Below are 19,350 nucleotides of genomic sequence, written 5' to 3' on the forward strand. Positions count from 1 at the left end.
AAAGCATATGCACAAGATGGCACAGTTATGGCCGTAGCAAGGTTTTCATAGGATTTCAGCACTGGATTTACCCACCCAGATATAATATTGTTTTGTATGTGTAATTTTATATACAATATTAACATTTCTTTTTATGATCAAGGTTGCCCTGGCTGCTGGAGCCATGGTGATGCTGAGGAGCCAAACTAGGCTGCCATTGTGCTCCTCTCCTTCCACCATGCTCCCTGTCCCACTGTGGTGCCACAGATCCTCTGCGGCCACCTCAAGCTACGGGATGGCTGCTGAGTGAGCCATGTTGAGTTTACTTAATTCTTCCAGGTAAAAACCCCACATATTTTCCACTGGTAGCATTACGCTTGTTCCACTTTTCCATACTGTAATTTTCTCACACTGAAGAGAATCATTTCAAGCCTAAGTACGACTTTTCCTCTGTTTAGATCTCTTTGAAACTATGTGTTTAGGCTGTCGTTCTTTGGTGAGTTTTAGACAACCTCCGGACCTCACTGGTGCAGAGCCCAGGGATGGGCCCAGCCCCGGGGGGGACAGAGACCCACAGGGACCTCAGAGCCCTGCGGCCGCGCCACGCTCAAGATGGCGGAAGTCAGGCGCCTCTCGCCGCACTCAAGATGGCGCCTCTCCCCGCCTCACGCTCCCCGCCCTCCCGGCGGTGACTTCCGGAGGGAGAGGGCGTCCGTCCCATGGTAACTGCGCCACGGTGGAGACGCCGCCGTCGTGGGGGCTGCTCGCTTCCTGCCGCCACCCGGGCCACAACAACGGGCAGCCGCCTCCGGGGCCGCGCCGCCGGCAGCAGCCGTCAGGTACGCACCGCCGGGCGGGACAGCGGCTTTCCACGCCCGCCCCAGGTCGTGAGGTGAGAGGAGCCCGCCGGGGCGGGCGGGCCCCGCGGGGCGGTCTTTCCGCGCTGCCGCCGCTGAGGTGTGCGGCCCCCGCGGCGGGAGGGCGGTACCGGCCGCGTCAGCCGCAGCCGGCTCCGGCGGGCAGCCGGGCCCCTCAGCACAGCGGGCTGCCCTCCCGCCTCTCCTCTCCACGCCGGGACGGCTCCTCGCCGCCTGCAGCCCCACAGGGCAGGCGGGCCCCCGCTCCGTCTCTCTGCGGGAGGTGGCCCCCTCCCTCCTGCGCTTTGGAGCAGGTCGGGGGAGGAGGTGGCTGTGGCACAGGAGAGAAATCCCCTCGTCTCGGGTGGCGCTCCCGAGGGTGCGGACCCGCGGGATACTGGCGTCCCCTCCGCGGTGGAGGGATGAGCTCTCGTTGGGGCGGAGATGTGCGGCCGGTCACGGTGCCTCTCAGCCGCTGGGAAGCCGGCGATGCCCTTGTGCCCTCTGAGCTTTGTTTTAAAGCATTATGTAAAATATGTAAAAAATTGGTTATTTACCTCCACTTCTGATTTTTGTGTTTATTTCAGTGGGAGCGGGGGCCTTTTTTTTTTTTTTTTTTGCTTGTTTCTTACAAAAGGTGTTCAGAGATTCAACTTTTTTAGTTCTGAATCATGACCAGCCTTTCAGTGGCTTTTAGTCTTTGTTCGGGCATAAGCTGCTTGTAGTTGCCTAGTTTAACTGTTAAGAGCAAAGGTTGTGAGAGCGTAAGGTTCGCAGGCAGTCGTACTTGTGGCACCCTTTGTCTCAACAAATTAAGATATGGTTAACTCCTGACTTCTGTCTGCGCAACCAGTACTCTGATAGCTGCTGAAGCCTTGCTTCCAGTGGTGATGGCAAGCACTGGAGGTGCATTGGTGAGACCCTTAAGGCAGAGGTCTGTCCAGAGGTATGTATGTGATGAGTAGTGTAAAAACCTTTAAATTCTGGATTCAGTGCAAATAACCAGTTACCGTGTTTTTAGTGTTGGCATCTACAGGCTTTGCAGCCAGTTGTCACTGTACCTGCTTCCAGACCCTATGTGAAGGGTAGCGCACGTGGTGATCTCTTCCCATCCTTTTCCCAGTAGAAGAGAAGAGGATATTAGTTTAATTGGAAACATTTCTGTGAGGAAGGCAGTAGGGCACTCCGTCTGTGTTCTCAGCTTCTGGGTAAGAGTGAAAAACAGGGTTTTGCAGAATGGTTGGTGGTTCACATTGTATGTCAGCAAATGAGAGCCAGCTTTTTTCAAGGGAGGGATGAAAATCTATAGTTAATCAAAGTGTGTCTGTAGTGTATGCATGCCTTAAATGAACAAAAGCGGTCTGATCAGAATTGCAAGCAGCTTGTTATAGACTATCTAAACCTGTAACTTAGGATAAGGCATCCAGATTGCCAGTGGGCTTACAAACGAGCTCAGGTTTAGAAGTGTCTGGTGGAATTGCATGGGAATAAAGGTGCAAGATAGCAGCTGGGACAGATAAAGACTGGGAAGAAGATGGGATTTCTTGATGGGGCAGAGGGTAAGAGTCTGAAGTGAGCAGCCTGCAGTGATGGAAGTGGAAGAGATACAGTGTGAAACATGCAAGGGGGTGTGAAAATGTTTGTAGTGGGGAAATGTGTATTAAGAAAACATAAATACTTAAAACATGGGCTTTTATAGACTCTTGTGGCAAATATTTATGTTTGTAATCACTAAATTGTTGACTCAAACAGCAATGCTTATAAACATTCACAGTATGTTACAATGTTTATAATGCTGACAAGTTCTATTTATTTTACCATGAATGTAAAATAAATTACTTGTGCTTTTTCAGTTTTGCAGTAGCTCCCAGAAACTGCAGCTAGTATTGGGATGCTGAATGTACAAGTGAACTGAGATATAAATTAAAGAGGCAGACAAACATCCAGGGTCCTTTTTTTTTTTTTTTCATAAGTAGTGATCTTTAAATGTTAAGCTTGCAGTAACAAAACACAACAGCCTTTGACACTAATATTCTAGTGTTCAGACATAGAATGGTTGAACTACACCATGATTGTAGTACGAGATATTTTTGAAGTCATTAAATAAAAGGAAAATCAAATTCTGCCGAAAGATTTATTTCCTCCTTTACAGCAAAGTGAGTAATATCCTGTAGTGATATAATAGCCTGGGTTGAGGACACAGTTAGTTACTGTGAGATTAGAAGCTTAAATGTGTAGGTCAGTTAAAAGCAGATGGATGTTGCAATTGGGACTGGAGAGTTTAGTGATGCAAAATATGGAAGAGTCTGTTAGGGTCTGAGACTTTGTAGCATAATTTGAGATGAAGGGATTTTTTTCCCCCCTTTTGGAGGGCATTGTCTGTATGTAGGGAATAGATGGAAGCCCCAGTCATTGCAATTTATTTATTTTTTTTTACCCTGCTTTTGAACTCATTGTAGCAGAGTTAAGGTTGTTTGCAACACATAGGGTGGCAGTGGCAACTGTTTGGCTTCATGGAACCTGGGAGAGAACAGTGTTGGTCTCTGGGCTTTCCTGTGTACAGAGCAGCACCTTGGTCTCAGTTTGAAGCCTTCTCTTGCTTAGTCATGTGTGAGAATTACGACTTCAGGATAAAGCTTGTTCTCCATTTTTCAGCGGACAAGCTTACAACACTGCTGAGAGCGGAGGGGTTTTCCCCTTCAAATTATTTCTTTCTCACTTCTTTCCAAATCTGCTACCACTGCAGATTCCGACTCTGTTGGAGAATGCCATGTGAAACTATTTTTGACTGATTGGAGAATTACTGTAGCGGGAACAAAAGACATTGATGGGGGAGAGCAGTCCTAAGGGGCCTTGAGAAGAAAGAGATGGAATTCAGATTAGTAGCCTCCAAAAAAAATCCTGCCGTAGAAGAGGTGAAAAATAAGACTATAAAAGAACAAAGGTAAAAGAACATGTGAAAACACTTAGTTCTCATAATGTTACCCTTTCCCATGAGGAGGCTTTCTGAATGGCTTTCATAGTAATGTTTCTCATATGTTGACCATAGATTTGAGCAATAAGCTTTACTTTTCCTCTAAGCCTTTAACAGAGATGATTGATTTACTGGCTTGGATAGAAGTATAGAATTACTTCCAAACTTTGAAATCCATAATAAGCACCTCAAATAATTAGCAAGCCTACAACTATCTCTCTTGAAAGTGATCAATGGCATTCATTTGCTTTGGCTATTTTCTTGTTCAGCGACCATATGGTATTTCTGAGTTTAGTGTGACTTCCTGTGAATGGTTTTTACAAAGTCGTCTGGGCTTTGGTGTGAAGTGCAGCAAAAATTAAACAGTATTGGAAGGTGTGAAAATGTTCTTATATTAAAAGGAAAAAAAGCAGGTTGCTTTTCTGCCCTAAGAAAGCAGGTTGCTTTTATTTTGATGTAAGAGTAGGCTGTAGCCTCTAAATCGTACATTCAGTGAGGCTAATGCTAGACTAGTCAAAATCTGTAACTATTGCTTGTCTGACCCTGAAGTTTCTAATGCAAATAACTATTAACAGATGGGTGTTTTGTTGAAAGCAAAATAATTTTTAGCTTTACTGTACAAATGAGATCCCTGTTACAGTAACTTACCCTTTTAAGGGGATCTCTTCTTGAGGTGTGATACACCAATGCTGATGGTGCATGTGGCTTGGCTTTAATAGAGCAACCACATGAGTTTTCCGTATGAATTCTGATTTTTTTGAGGCTTGTAGTAGTCAAAAAAGTGATTTCCCCCCTCCTGCATGTAATTTCTGGAACAGCAAATACAGTAAGTCAAGAGCTTTTGAGGAATGGTCTGGGCAGCAAAGAGCACAGTTCAGCTGAGCTGGTGAAAGCTCCAATAACAGCGAGGATTCTATGGCTGGGAAACCCTGAGTAGTGTATGAAGCAGTTTTATAAAGGTGAAAGGTGTTTTGGTTGGTTGGTTGTTGGATAGAAATGAGTATAGGAACATTTGTAGCCTGTCCCTGGGAGGGGAAAACCTGAGTGCTGAGGTAGGGAACTGGGGGACTTGTGGTATGGAAGCAGCTTAAGGGATTTAGCCTAGAGTGAGAGGTATAGGTAGCCTTCATGTGGGACATGGTAAAGTGACGTGCTCATTGTCCTCAGTGGTGCAGAACCTGGAGCGGTGGTCACAGGATGCTCAGCTTACAGAAGCTGTGAATTAAACACACTTCTGGACTCCCTGGTTTTGTTCCTACCTCCCATCTTTATCCTATATGGGAGAGGTGAAAAACTTGCTTTCTTGTGGGTTGGTATAGTCAACATATGACTTGAAATAACATTAGCTTTCTGTACTCAGGTCTCTGAAGAATGATCTTGCTGTGTATCTTAATTGGTAGCATTGTTGTTTTTGTAGAAACAGACAAATGCAGGATGATAAAAAAACTCTTGTGCTGTCTGTACTATAACATAACTCGTGCTATAGAGCACAAATTAATAAAAATTACTAATTTAAGCCATAACTTAGCAGATGGATACCGTGTTTGAGTCTTGTATAGTCTCTCTTTGTTAATGAACTTGACATGCAGATAAAATGGGAAGTGCTTTAATAGGAGAAAATGTTTGCCTTGGCATCTGAAAACAGTTTATTTTTCCTGGGTGAAGCCTGCATGCTCAGCAGTATTGCTTTCTTGTGCAGAGCTGTAGTATTTAGAAGTTAAACTATTGTTTTTCCTGGATTGTCCAGAATCTCTGCCTCCCCTAGAGCTTTAATTCCTTATCTTCTGCCTTTATTTAACCAAGGTTGGTCAAGGGCTGTAAACAGCCTTGTTTTAGACTTCCTGGTATTTTTCTATGCCATTGCCATCCTTGCATGTGATAAGACATGCCTGTTGGAGCTGTACCAAGGAGTAAATCTCAAAGGCAGTAAGGTCTATTACCACAGCTAATATTGTGCTTGTGGCTTGCTTTTTTGAAGTATCACATTTGTTGATTTTCCTAATGCTTGAAGAGAGTATGGATGAGCATTGTTTCAGGTTTGAATAAGTACAGCCGCATCATCTTCCTGTGACTTGGACCTGTCTGATCAATGAGTATACTTTAAAAGTTTTTTAGACATTAAAATGACTAACTTAAGAAATTGGTTCTTTCAAGGCACATCTCTTTAAGACTTCTTTACAATGGTATATTTAATTGTATGTGTAACATAAGGATTTTTAGATGTTTTAGCTTAGGGAAGATGCATTTGCCACTGGTATGTGTTCAGGCTGCCTTTCGTGATTAAACATTTATACACAGGATGGACCATCAGTAGTGGGGTTTGAGAAGGCACATTTTGTAAACACAAAATCCATTCTACCTGGAATGCGAGTGGAATGATACCGCTCAGATTACACTTGTGCTTCAGGGTAGTGCTGGAATTAAAACTGGGGGATTGGGAGCCTGGTTCCTTTTATGTGCAAGGCCTCATTTGTGATCTTCAGAGTTTTGAACTTTCCTGTTAGTTGTAATAAGCACACAGTAGGTGCTTGATACCTAGAGACTTGGACTGAAGGTGCTTTGAGGCTTGATGTGAACTTAAAAGCCTTTCTGAGGAATTTTCTGCCCTTTCTGTTTGCTGAAAGTAAACAGAAAGGTTTAGTATACTCCGTAACAGAGCAGAGAGGATGGATCCATTTCTAAAGGTAAAAGTACCAAATATTGAAACGCCCTTGTTGGGCAGCAGTTGTTGAAGTTGCATAAAACACTGGGTGATGTGGAGATTATCTTCTCGTTGGAGGAAGGAAGAGGGGGATTTTGAGAACTAAGTAATTAATTAAAGATTGCTGCAGTTATGATGTTTTGGGCTTAGAAAATTACAGAGTGCTGTGCCACAGAGTTTGAATATGTAAGTAAGCTAAAATACTTTCTTTAATACGTATGCTGTTCAAAATAATTCTATAAAGCTGAAGGGAATTTTTGCCTCTTGGAATAAACTTTACCCTAGTCTTAAACATATGTTCTCACTTATTGTTGATAGCTTCTTTAATACCATAAAAAAAACTGGAGTAGGTATTGCAAGAATTCAGTAACTTAATCTGATCCCTTTGAAGTTAAATCATGTGAAATGTATGTCATGCTGGTACCTTTATAAAAACATAATGGAATTAAACCCCAAATCATTATTAAAACTAAAAATAAGATCATTAACATAGTTTAGAACTCACTTCTGAGACAATAAAGTCTAATATCCTGAATAGTGCTAGAAATTTTTGGGGCAAGAATTAGTAGTCATGGGTTTTCTTTGCCAGTGAAACTTTACAAAATGAATAAGATTTGTATCAAGGGGTTTGGAGTGTAATATGTGTAAATGTGTCATTGGGTAGTAATGTTTATACATGGAGACAGCTGAAGAAAGCAGTGTTGTGATTGACTGTGAACCATAACTGGCTTTTTCTTATGTAACTGCTGAACTGTTGCATCAGTAAAGTTTTTCTCTGCTTCATCTGATGTCAAGTAAGGCCAGTTTAAGATCTGCTGCAAACTCAGTGCTTTGGCAACTTGTTCTCTGTTAAAAACTGGTAGAGATGGCATTAGTGGGAAGACAATTACTTGCTTTGTAAGTGGTGCTGGTGAGTTATGACTAAGTATATTGATTTGCCTTGGCCAACGCAAACTCCAGACAGATTTATTTTCTTTCCATGGCCTTTCCACGACAGGGTCACATGGCTGTTTGTTATTGCCTTGGATATGGTTGAGTTCTACAACTCAAACAGCTTTCTGGGGGAATGGAGATAATATGATTTCTTTTGCAAATAGATTTTGATCACTGATGTGTGATGGTGGATGGATTAGGGGAGGTTTATCCCTCTCTTCTTAGCTTTTCAAAATCTTTGCAAAGCTCTAACTAATCTTTGCCATGGGTTTATCAGTAATATATACAATAAAGAAGTTACTGACTTTCAGAAGTATACGAATTTCTATTTATTTACTATCTAGGCAGGAGAAACTAGCATCTGTTTGCTTGTGCCAAACATGTCTTTGGTTTGTCTTAAATTGGCATCTTTTCCTCTAACCCCAAAGACAGTTTGAATACTGTTCAGAGTTCCTTGCTACATTTAGAATTTAGGCTGCTAAATCTGTCAAACCCACAAACTGGAGCTGTAATAATGGGATTAGGAGACACTGAGGCTTCTTCCTGCTTTTAAGGTTCAACAGTAATTAGCAGAGCTCTCCCTTGTCTACTCGACCTTTTCAGTATTTCCCTTCCGTTGCAGGAAAGGGTCTGGTGGTCACTGCCTTAGTATCAGAGGTTCCAAGTTAAGTAAACTGGTAACAGTGGGTCTGAATGATATCCCAAAATGATTAGACTGTGTTGCTCATCAGGGCTTAATGCCACTTCTTTTGTCAACCCTGTTAAGAGGATGGTCTATGGTATCTTTTTTTCCTTTACTGGAAACTTGTATTCGTGTTTGCATTTTCTCCACGGCTCTAAGCGGAATGACTGGGGCAGAGTAGGGAACAGAAATGCAGTAAGTGATTGAACGAAGTAAATATTTGGTAGTTCTCAGTAAGATGGAGTTATCTCTTATGTGTGAGCTGCTTCTGGGTGATCTTCTATCAACATACTATTTAGTGCAGTAAAACATGGACCAAAACAAGCACTTGTGGTTATGGCATGGAGAATGGCAGGTGGGGTGGTGGGAGCTGGTGCAGCAACTTTGTTTCCTTTCTCAATTACCTTCTTTTGGTGGACTTAGACTTGTATATACCAGCTTCCTGAGAGGCTGTCTATAATTAATGGTATCAAGTAGTTTTAGTTAGATGTGCCTGCCGCATGCAGCAGCTGTGCTCTTACTGTGGGTAGTGCTCTAGATGAGGCTGACAGCACTTGTTGGGAAATAGGAATCAGAACTTAATGCTGCTTATGAGTTCATGGCATAAGACTACACAAAGTGCTATGCCAGCAGAAAACTACTTGCTTAGGCTAGCTTCCCAAGTTTACCAAACTGGGCTATTGAATGTGAGTGTTCAGTAAATTAGGGTGCAGACAACTAATGAAAGAGCTGAGTGGTGAAAATATTGGAAGAAATCATTTGGTTGCAGCCTTTTGGGACAAGATTTGGATAAACCTTTTCTGAGGAAAACAGTTAACATTCCTGGCTTCACCCTTTGATTAAGGGATGGCTTTCTTTCTGTAAATACGGTTAAGATTTACACTGAGACAGACTTACGTCACTGAGACAAAGTTATGTTAAACAATTGTAGAATAAAGATTAAAAGGCAAATATGGTTAAGTAGTAGCAATGCAGGATACAGAGGCATTATACTGTACAGCAAGCTGTTCACATTAGTATCTTTCTGTCTCAAGAAGTTTTTCTACAGGGCCAGCTCTCCCTCTCTCTGTTCATGCGTGTTTGATACTAAAAGCATCTTTTTATGCTTACTACAATTAAGATTCTGTACTTCTAGAAGAGTTTATGTATGGTGATAAGAAGAGTAAGGGGTTGGCTTGCTACTGAGTAAAGAAATGTAACACAGTGCTGAGAAACTGTTTAGTGCGGTTGTTGCTTCAGATTTATCTTTACTGCGGGATAAGCTGCAATTATACCTGACCCCAGAAAAAGAAGTGTAGGGACTTTCTTTAGATAAGGAAAATAATGAAGAACACTTATAAAAGTGCTAATTTGAGAAGCAGGTTATTTTGCTTCAGCTGGTTCCTTGTCTCAGAACTGTTATCAGTTTTTGTGTAAACAGATAAAACTGAAGAAGCCAAACCAGTAACTGCATCTAAGGGGGCAGGTGGAAAAGAACCACTAGAGAACTGGAGACCACGTGCAAAAACATTGCAACCAATGCAAACTGTTTGTAAGCTATTCAAGTAGAAAGGTGTTAAATAAACGTATATGTGGGTTTTCTCAAAATGAAATTCACGAGCAGTCAAATCTCCTTTCATGACATGCTATCCAGTCTTATTTGGGAGAAATAAATAGGTTCCTAGTTTAATGAGCTATTATAATGACTTTGCCTGTATGAAAAGCAAAGAATTATTCCTCTAAACACCATAAAGTTGGTGAAAAAACCTTAAACACTTTTGTGAATCACTGTCAGATTAGAGGATGCCTGGTCTGAATGGACTCCCCAGGGTTCTGTCACTTATTTTGACTTAAGTGAAAGGTTAAGGCTATGCAATATTAGCAGCAGATGGTACCAGGCTAGGAATTGCTGCAAGTACTTTGAGAAAGAGTCCAGAGGAAAGTGATTATTTTATTCATAGAAAGATTTAGAACTGTTTGCCTTAAAGAGCAGAAGATTACAGGGAGAAAGAAGAGTTGACTTCAGGTGAGACAGAGTTTTTTAGCTCTAGCCACTCTGACAGAATCACTGGTAACTTGCTTAAATTGCAACAAAGATGGTGTAAATGGGCACTGGATTAAAACTGTGAACCACTGGAACAGATTGCTTGGTAAGACTGTGATATTTCCATTTTTAGAATGCCGTACAAGGCACAGATTAACTGTGTCTAGACTGTGCTTTTCTCCTGAAGTCCTTAGAGGCAGTATTAGCTGATTTATGGAGCTCCTTTTCAACCATTAGAATATTAGAAAAATCCTAGAAGGGTTTGTAGAAAGCAGGGGCATACAAATTAAAAAGGTATCAAAGTGGTTAATAGCATTGGGCCTATGTTAATCACCTTCTCATTTTGTGCTAATGAGTCTTGCTATCAGCATTGCACATCTCTACTCATTTCCACTCCCTGCTCTTCAAAGGGAAGTAATATTGCAGTGGAGAAGGGGGAAATACCTTTATATACCTTCTGGCTCCTTTTCATTTAATGACTGTAAATATCTTCCAGTTGATATACATTGAGTGTGTACTGGTGGCTACGAATCCAGAATCATCTTTCTTTCACAGTTTCATTTAAATTGCTCTGGGGACAAGGGAAAAATCGGGTTCTTCAATACCATGGTAAATTTCAGATCAGATTCTGAGATTTGAGACTGATTTGCTCATGACTCCAAGTTAGAATGAAGATATAAAATCAAACATTCCCGCATGAGCAGATACCAGTCTTTATCTTGCATGCTCTTAAACCTGGCAATTAAGATGCATGAGGAAGAGGCAGTGTAGTCTGGTAGGAGGAATTTGGGCCTGGAAGATGGAACTGCCAGCATCTGAATCTTAGATATGATGTTGAATTAATGATTTGCTGAAGGGCATGTTGAATTCCTGGCCCTCTTTTCCACACATAGAATGTAATGCTGTAAGGAGCATTTTTTGTCTTTAACTACAGAGATGAAAATTCTCAGATATGTATCTTTCTGCATTAAAAGTTAGCCTAAGGTTTAAATTCATGGATTTTTAGGTTGTGTTGGACTTTTTGTACAGTATCTTCAGGTTAAGGAACAACCATTTAAAATTTTGGCAGGTTAAAAATACTGATGACAGTAGAATTTACTGTTATATTTTCCCTGGTCTGTGTATATGGAAAATGCAGCCTCTTGTTTTCTTCTTTTGCCTTTTTTTTTTTCTTCCCCTCTACTACTGAAGATAGCTCCTTCCCTAAAGATTTCAGGTTGCTGGTGTAGTTGTTTGGCACTGCTTGTGATTTATAAGAGTTCAGAAAGCTTGCAAAGATTGAATTCTATTGGAATCCCATGTAGCTCTAAATGAGACTTCATCAGTGTAAACTGATTTGGCTTTCAGCATTGTTATAGCAACACAACTAGCCGATGGATTTCTGTTTTAAGTTCCTTAAGAGGCTAGGGGCCACACTACTATGATGTTGTTCTGGTCCCACAAACCAACAGTGTTGAAGAGTGAAAGGGTTTGGGGTGTCTTTAGGGCAATGAAATACCTTTTATAAACTGGTAGCATCAGCCTGAAATCCCTGCAGGCTTCTTCCTGCAGGTGTGGGTTTGAAGTGAGGCCTCCACTGACGTCTGCATTGAAATATATTATTCAGTGTCACCCCACAGGGTTTATAGTTCTTTCAGTGAATTCTTGGTTAAAGAACAGGCTTAATTTTTGAGAAGGTTCTGTTGAATTCTCGTTTCCACAGTACAAGTTGCCATGGATATGTCAGGTTCTTAAAATGTTTGTTTACAGAGGAGTGAGGTAGAGAAGGTTCATACTAGCTATGTTCAAATGAATGTTCTGCATCTAAATGATGCTGTACTCATTGGGAGTTAACTGGCCAGTGGATGTAAATTCTGCTTTCAAAATGGATTAAGGTCACTTTGGAATGAATTAATGCAGAGATGTTCATGTGTATATCTTTATGCTAGCTTGTTGGTTGTTCAGGTTGCTGTTGTTTTCCTCCTCCACATTAAAATGACCCTGCTGATTTTGTGTGCCCTACAGTACTTTGGAGTCCTGTCAATCAGCATTCAAATAAGTAGACAATGTACATGCATTATTGCAGCACCCAGGAATTGAGGAAAGCAGCATTGCCACCGCAAAACCTGCTACATTTCATGCCTCTTCATGAAGCAAGGAAAGATCCTTGACTTCTCATGAGCTGGGAAAAGAGGATAGTGAATTTTAGCTGGCTAAGAGCTGTCATAACAAGGAAATTAAACCATAAAACTTCTGCATGCATCGATCGAATGCCCAGGAGAGATTACTTGCATGAAAACAACACTTGAAGTATGTTTCTGTCAGTTCTCTGCCTTCTGAACCATCTGCTTTGCTCCTTTCTAACTACTCATTTACTTCTCTTCCAAACTAAGGATTACAAAGATGAATATGTTTATGTGACCTCTCAAATCTTGATTCAGATATATGGACTGCTGACTTTCAAGCTCATATGAACTATCTGCACAGCACACCTGACTGCTGTTAAGTAACCACTAGAAAAAGTATACAACTAAAGCAAGAAGTCAAACATTAACTTACTCTTTTCCCAGGGCACACTGGAAGAAGCATGAGCAGGCATGTTTGACAGCTGAAGAAAATGAACCCTATCTGTCTTGTTCTAAACTGTGCAGTCCTAATGGACATGGCAAACAACTGCTGCAGGACACATGGTTAGTTTTTTTTGTCAAATAAGCCAAAATTCAAGAGGCAGCATTATGGAAAAGAATGAAAAGGTGAATATCCTCATGTGGAAAGAGAAAGATGAGTAAGGAAGGAAAATGCCTGTTAAAAGAAGTAGCTCCATAAAAGATAGGTGAGCACTTTTGATGGGGCAAAAGAAACAGTTAGCAGTTTTCTTGGTAAAACTAAGCCTTATGTACATGCTGAGATCAACTTACTCCTAGAACTCCACAGCCACAATGGCTCTGTCCACTCCCACTTCATCATCAAAGGCAAGTTTCTTGAGCAGGGAAGAGACTTCTTTCTGAATGATCTTCTCTCTGAATATCTTGTGTAGCACAGTGCTGTGAACCAGTCACTTCCCATACTAGCTCTACTGTCAAACTTGTTTTAAAATTCCCACATGTAAAGTTTATTAAAGGTATTTTAACAAAAGTGTGATAGTTTTATGCCTTGTGTTTCACAAACCTGAAATGTCTCTACAAAGGGGTTTCTTCTATATTTAATATATAATGTGTTACAAACTATGCCTATGTTATAGAAGTGCTCTTTCATTGCTTTGCTAGATGTAGTGCAAAATATCTTGAATGATTCATGGAAGATAAATACTGCTTAGCAGCCACCACCACTAAACATCTTGATTTTTCCATTCAGAATCTGAAGCACACATCCTGTACTTGCTGAACCTGTTCAGTTTAGCTGGGTGGTTCTTCATAGCCAAACATTCAGTCATGAGTGTGCTACGGAGGGAACCTTTATCTTGCAGAACAGTGAGGCAAGCTTTAGTCTTTGACATAAGTTCAATGTCTTTGGGAAGAAAGCAGGCATGGATTTAAAGAGGCTAATGTCACAGGTCTGGGATTAAATGGAGTTGTGAGAATCGTTACTGGAATCGCTGAGAAACCCATATTTCTAGCTTTGGGTTTTAAGGCCTGAGATGGCTCCTCTTGCTGGCTCTAATATAGTCCGTATACCACACATTGAGCAGGATGGTATAAATGCCGCTGGTCAGGGATGAATGCCTTTTGTAGTCTGTGCTTATTTCATTACACCAGGGGTTTTCCTAACAATACCAAACTGCTTCTCTGCTGGTAATCACCAGTGACCAAAAGCTGTTGGGTTGGTCTGTATTTATGGTTCACGCCTACTTTCCAAGTAGATTTCTAGGTAAAAGCCACTTTGTTTTCTATACTTGGAAATTCTGCTGTAGGCAGAAAAGTCACTTGGGTTGGTGACAGGGAAAGGCAGCCCAAAGTGCTATATGCATCTGCTGGATTACCTCATTTTCCATCAATCCTCTTGGCCTGACTCAACAGCTAGCTTCCAAGACTGACATTAAGATCCTAAATATTCATGAAGCAATCCCTATTAAATGTTTTTTTTATTAACCCTTAATGCACCAGGAGAAATCGCCTCAATGTTAGAGAGTCGAGAGGGAAAAGAAGGGAGCATGTGGACAACATACCTCAGAATGTTGTACCCTTGTTCCAAAAGCCCTTATTCAAGGGACTGCTCTTCTTGAGTGCGTTAATACTGAGCAGCCACCTTGTTCTTAAGCTTGTTCTATGAGCCATAAAAATTGGTCTTAATATTCTAATTTATGAAACTTTTAATTCTTCAGTATTGTTTCTCCATAATCCACTTTCAATGCGATTATTTTCATTTGAGAGAGGAAAGAACGTGTATAACTGTTTAGTAGGTTCACTTATGAGGAGTTTGTCTCAAACCATAGGTTAGATTTGAAACTTAGAAGTTCTCCTTGTGTGCAGATGGGATGTGGGAGTCTTCTGAGAGCTGACAATTTGCACTTCTATGCTGCTTTGTGCAAACAGCACATGATAAAGGGAATTTCTTTCCAGTGTTGTTGCAGAGCTTTGTTATTCTTGATCTCTGGGGGTATTGCTTGTTTGATCCACATGCTCTTTATTAATCTCCTGTGCTGGATGCCTAGGATGAATTAAGATGTGTAGGTAGGCTCAGTTTAATAAGTGAAGGCATTCTTGACTTCGAAATATCAAAAGAGAACCTCTTTGCTGGCCAGAGCTCTGTATGTGACTGTTGTGTAAGGCTGCCAGGTTTGAGAAAATTCATGCTGAGAAATGGTATTTTTATAGTTAGTTTCTTGAAGGGTGTGGTTGAATTCATACTGCTCAGTCTTTTCTCTCTTATATAAGTTGTTTCCTTTACGGCGATAAGCATGATGTTTTGATTCTTTCTTAAAGTGCTGAAGAGCAGATGTGTGGATTTACAAAAGAAAGAGGAACAAGAAATTATTATTGTCATACTTCTTCATTCACGTTTAAATACCTGAACTGTTTAATCATGTTGGCTGTTGCTTTTAAAGATAGTTTAGCTGAAACTTAGAGAAAGAATTCTTTGCTTCTGGTTCTCTTGATGTGATGTCAATCTCCTATAAACCTCAAAGTTGTGACCAAGGCCTTGAATGCCTTTTATGTTGGGTGTTTTTTTGTGAAACTTCAGTGTGGTAATTAGCAGGATCACTTTTTCCTTATTATTCCATCAGGGATTAACAGAAAAAACATTTATCAGCTATTTAGTACTAGAATTCTCCTCTAATTCCTGTAGAAGGAACCTCTTAAATAGCAAAATTGATTGAATGACTGTAAATGTGTGATGTTTTCATGAAATTCTAAAATATAGGTATGAAAAGTTACCTTTTCTATGTCTGGAGATGCTAGAAAGAAAGATTTCTACACAGGGAGAGGTTTACGTACTTTTGAAAGCATGGCAGGAATGTCAGTGCTTGTAAGTAAACCTGACACTTTCCAATGAAGTGGCAGTGTTTTTAGAATTGATGTTATAAAGCCTACTCCCTGGGTGATCAATGCTTTATAACCTTGAATTTCTTGCTATGTATCAGGCTTTTAAATATTTTAGGGAATAAAAGATTTTAAGTGACTGAATCTCAACTTTTCATTTTGAGTTGGCATTTGCACGCTTGGTATTGCCTCTCAAGCAGGTTATTTGCTCCATTTTATATATTTCTGGCTGGTTAGTATGAATATACATGCTGGGGATGAGTACTTGGGAAGTTTTTGCTACGGATTTCTGAAGTGTGTACAAGACATGCACAGAACTTGCTTGCTCTCCTGTCCTAGGAACTTGTTACAGATGCTGGCATTCTTGCAGACAGAAACTGATAACTTTTGAGTTATAATGTTCTTAAAGGGAATGCTGAGGAGTGCAAATACACATTATTAGAGCATTGGATGTATTATAATGACTCATATTAAGCAAGATTCTGGCTTGCCTCAATCCTGCAGAGCTGTTGTTAGCCTTTTATTTCTTTTCCCTGATATTTTAGACTTTTTACCAGCTGCTATGAATGGTACAGTTGAACAGTTTGAAACTGGTTGGAAACAGGTGGTGCATACTCCAAATATCTTGAGATACAGACTATGGTCAACAATGTTGTCGTTGAAAATGTAGATATTTGTGTCAGCTTGTGTTTATTATGTTTTAGCAGAACTCTGATATTCTTTGCTGTGGAGAAGTATGCACAAAGCATTCTAAAATGAATTTAGGGGTAAAATATTGCTGAAACCTCAGTTCATTATAGATTGCTGGTTTTGTACAGGCTTAGCAGAGAATTAGCTGGCTTAATTGTAGAGGGTATGGATTAAACCAGGAGCAGAATGTCATGACTCTTAGCTGAAAGACAGCTTTGTATGAAGCATTTCATTTAGTATGCTACAGTTCCCACCCAGAATATTCCAATGTTCGCTGAATGTGGCATATGTCTTCACTGAGAGATACACTTGCAAAACACAGTGAAATCTTTTACAAGCACACACTTTGTGAAGCCTTAAACTTCAGGCAGGATCTGCTGTTGTGTACCTGATCTGGGCAGGAAAACCATCGAGTTTGCAGTAGCTTATCCTGTAGTGTAGCATTAATTTTGTGTCAAATCTGTTTGCAAACTGAACCTTGTAAACTTCCAGCTAAAAGTGCATAGGCTTGGGTGCACTAGAATTGAGGACTTTAGAGAAGAAGTATCAAATTGAGGCAATTAATTGGGCCTCTTTAATTGAATCTGTGTCTGAAACACTCATATAATGAAATCCCTTTAAAGTATTACCCATCTCTCTGAATAATGTACTGCCAATCTGTTTGGTTGGGTAAATGAGGTTTGGTTCAGACCTTTCTCTTAAATTAAAGTCCCTGGACCATTAAGCTAACTAAAATAAATGTAGACATTTGGTTTTCATTAGTGCTGTAACTGAAACAAAAACATTTTAATGACTGAGCCCGGAGTATTTTGAAGTTTGTGCAACTTTGCTGGGAAGGTATTTAAACTGTAGTATCAGTTGCAAGTTGGCCATAGGCCAGGCTGTCGAGGCTGTTGCAAAGCAAGATGTTGGGTTTCCAGAGTGTTATGAAATGGGAAAGCTTTGGGAGGAGAACAGCAGTGAAAGGTAGTTACAGTAAAATCAAATTATCTACTAAAAGGGGACAGCAACAGTATTCATGCTCTGCTGCGATTTGCTGCTTTGTTAAAGAGCTGTTTCACTTATTTAGGAAGAGATACAATTTTGAGCTTTAAAACTTGTATTAATAAAGAATCTACCACTCAAGGAATTGGTGTGCTTTTTAGGTGGGATTTTAGTATCTTAAACTTGCAGAAAAAGTGATCCTGCTTCTAAGGGAAAGAAGTTGTATGTTGCTTTAAAGATCTAATTTTAAAAAATACTTTTTTGGGAAACTATTTGAGTTGGTCTTGGGAGATGCTGGCAATGAAATCTGATAAAAACTAGCACATGGACTTGGGCTTTGACAAATAAACTATCAATCCATAGCTTTACATTCATGAGTGAAGCTGGAGGCTGTTGAAGTGCTGTAAGATGAGGAATGCTTATTCTGCATTGTGCTGGAGTCACAATAATGTGAAATGGAAACCTTGCTGAAGTTGTTGAAACCTTCTGGGAGATCAGGGGTCAGTTGGGGAGCCAAGGGCTGGATATCCAGGCCTTCATCATGTCCAAGCTGGATTCTTGTGGTCACTGCTTGGCCGGGGTACATGAGTGCCAACAGTGGTGGTTATTGGAGTAATTGTAGGGTTTCGTGTTTGTATTTTGAATTTATTTTTTTTTAATCCCTTATAGGTGATTTGGGGTTAAGTGGCAATTGGAAAAAGACCAGATTACTACATTTGGGCTACTAAAAATTGACAGGGATTTGGGCTAAGGAGAGCTAGCACTTCTAGCAAAAGAAATAAATAGCTGCAGCTGCATGTTTACTTTGGTACCTTTAGCTACAGGTTATAAATCCAATAACATATTTAAGTTCTTTTTTTGCTAGGCCATGTAATAGTTATCTGACCACAAGATCATAACGGAGATGAAGATTTTTACTCTCTCCTTGTTTAAACTGCAGATACTTTTCCTGAGCTGTAGATTTTTGGTAGCACTAGTTGTGTGTTGGTAGCACCATAATCTTGATACTGAAAGTACATATTAAATTAGTGATGATACTAACATGAAAAGAAACTTGAGATCTAGCTTTGGGCATCAGAAGGGTTATTAGCATAGGACAGAGCTGTCCAGTACCCCTTTGCTGTACCAATTTATTCACTACTTTGATTTCATATTCTGGTAGTTTGAGAACAGATGAGATAGAGATGGTAGAGGACTAAGAATTAATAGTAGTGAACAGGCTGAAAGAAGTCAAGTCCTTAATTTAACAAGGTCTGTCAGAATGCTGGGCATGTATAAGAGGAACAATGGTCTTGCAAGTGTAGAGGAACAGAATAAGCAGGAAGAGAGTGCACCATTAAAAAGATGGAGAAAAGGCAAGTTTAGGAAAAATGAAGTATATAGGATACTGTGTTCTGCTCTGGGGCGCCCAACAGAAGAGGAATGTGGACCTGCTCAAGCAAGTCCAGAGGAGGCCATGAAGATGCTGCTAGGGCTGGAGTACCTCTGCTCTGGAGACAGGCTGAGAGAGCTGGGCTTGTTCAGCCTGGAGAAGAGAAGGCTCTGGGAAGACCTTAGAGCAGCTTCCAGTGCCTAAAGGGGATGAGATCTGCAGAGGAGCTATTGACAAGGGCCTGTAGGAACAGGACAAGGGGGAATGGGTTTAAGCTAACAGAGGGGAGATTGAGATTAGACATTAGGAAGAAATTCTTCCCTGTGAGGGAGCTGAGGCCCTGGCACAGGGTGCCCAGAGAAGCTGTGGCTGCCCCATTCCTGGTAGTGTTCAAGGCCAGATTGGATGGAGCCTGGGGCAACTTGGTCTAGTGGAAGGTGTCCCTGCCCATGGCAGGGGGTTGGAACTGGATGAGCTTTAAGGTCCCTTCCAACCCAAACTCTTCTATGAGGTGTAGGGAGAAGTAGAGACAGAAAATAAGTTCTGTCCTCAATAGAGGGGGCATTTAAACAATATAGAAATGGCTGGGTTGAATTTGACTTGTAGTCTGGCTGTGTACTGTGTCATCTCATATCAGCTGCTGCTGGAAACTTCAGGGTCTGTGGAAAGTGCTGTGATAGGTAGTTGGGAGAATCT

At 40.8% G+C, this 19,350-nt stretch overlaps 1 protein-coding gene across 1 annotated transcript in view; it reads left to right on the forward strand.

The window, feature by feature from the left end:
- The first annotated feature begins 693 nt into the window (after positions 1-693).
- Positions 694-19,350, forward strand: part of DISP1 (dispatched RND transporter family member 1) — an 87,846-nt gene continuing 69,189 nt past the window's right edge. The window contains exon 1 of the mRNA XM_062605877.1: positions 694-818. The gene's annotated coding sequence lies outside the window, so the exon portion shown is untranslated. The remainder of the gene's footprint in view (positions 819-19,350) is intronic.

Source organism: Pezoporus occidentalis, unplaced genomic scaffold, assembly GCF_034315485.1.
Source record: "Pezoporus occidentalis ecotype Australia unplaced genomic scaffold, CSIRO_AGI_Poc_V1 ctg93, whole genome shotgun sequence".
Taxonomy (NCBI): domain Eukaryota; kingdom Metazoa; phylum Chordata; class Aves; order Psittaciformes; family Psittacidae; genus Pezoporus; species Pezoporus occidentalis.